Below are 1,222 nucleotides of genomic sequence, written 5' to 3'. Positions count from 1 at the left end.
ATATCAAGGGTCTGGCAGGGATTTTAGGGGGGACCTCACGGTCTAATTATTTTGGCATTGGGGTTCCCCTTTAAAAGTCCTACCAGACCTGAAGGTCCCGATATGAATTACGAGGGGGGCCCCACGCTGCGGAAGGCGAACATTTCACATTGACATTCAGAGCCCAATCCCGAAATAATGAAACGAATAATCCTTTACTTCCCATGATCCTCTAGGGGCATTCCATAGAAAACAATGATCCCTCCTAATCCCTATTGTACACAATGTCCTTCCTGCGGCGGTCACAGATTTACCTGATGTGTCCCATCTATCTTCACATGATACTCTATGGTCACTTCCATCTCTGTTATACACACACTTTCCTGGCGGTATAAACACAGAAGGATCCCCCCACCGCAGTGGTCTCTCCCGCTCTGATCTCCTGAAGTCAGGGCTGTACCATTGTGTAAACAAGGGAGGGGGGGGAAGAAGTGCGATGAGCAGTAGTAAAGAGGACGGCCCGTCATCACCATGACAACGAGCGCGCTGTGCGAACGGAAGCTCCACGCTGGAAGTCACAACAGGAAAGAGAGCGCGGAACCCGGAAATAAACCGGAAGTACGTCACCACAACAATCTGAACACGGGATTTAAAAACACAAACTAGACAGCCGTCACCGCGGAGTGATCCCAGCATACCCCGGAGCTGCCCCCTCTGGTCACGTGACACTGGTAGGGGTAGTGGGTGCAGGAGTAGACCCCCCCCCCTCACCTGAGAAGACAAGAGGGTTCATTGGTGTGACGGTATATTAGAAATAGGGTGACGTCACTAACCAACCTCATGACTCCACCCATAGGTGCCACCCCTCTAAACGTAAAATACACTGCACCCCCCAGTGGGAGGAGTCATCTGCTGCCTTGCATCCCCCAATGTCTCCGGATACCTCCCCTAGAGAAGAGGTGGGCCTGGAAATCTGAAATCCTTGGGGGTTGGATTACAGTACATGACTCCTCCCCCGGGGGTGGTCCCTGTCTAATTATATATTTGGAGGGGCGGTACTCTATATATAGTGTCTTTAGGTCCCTCCTCTCATGGACAGTTTCCTGTGGAAAGGAACAATCACAGTGCTCCATGGGGGAGGGACTACTCGGTGACATCACATTTCAGGTTACCCTGGATCCCTTGGGCCCAAAATGTAGGTTGCCTCTGGGGCCAATTCCATGAACGTCCAATCACAGCACAG

The 1,222-nt window shown here is 51.6% G+C and overlaps 1 long non-coding RNA gene across 1 annotated transcript in view; it reads right to left on the bottom strand.

Moving 5' to 3' along the window:
- LOC108804090 overlaps positions 1–1,222 on the bottom strand; it is a 5,725-nt gene that overhangs the window by 3,607 nt on the left and 896 nt on the right. The window lies entirely within an intron of this gene.

The sequence above is a fragment of the Nanorana parkeri genome, unplaced genomic scaffold, assembly GCF_000935625.1.
Source record: "Nanorana parkeri isolate BGI_ZX_2015 unplaced genomic scaffold, ASM93562v1 scaffold5112, whole genome shotgun sequence".
Classification (NCBI taxonomy): Eukaryota; Metazoa; Chordata; class Amphibia; order Anura; family Dicroglossidae; genus Nanorana; species Nanorana parkeri.
The sequence above is the reverse complement of the archived record's forward strand: the minus strand, read 5'-3'. Positions and strand labels throughout refer to the sequence as shown.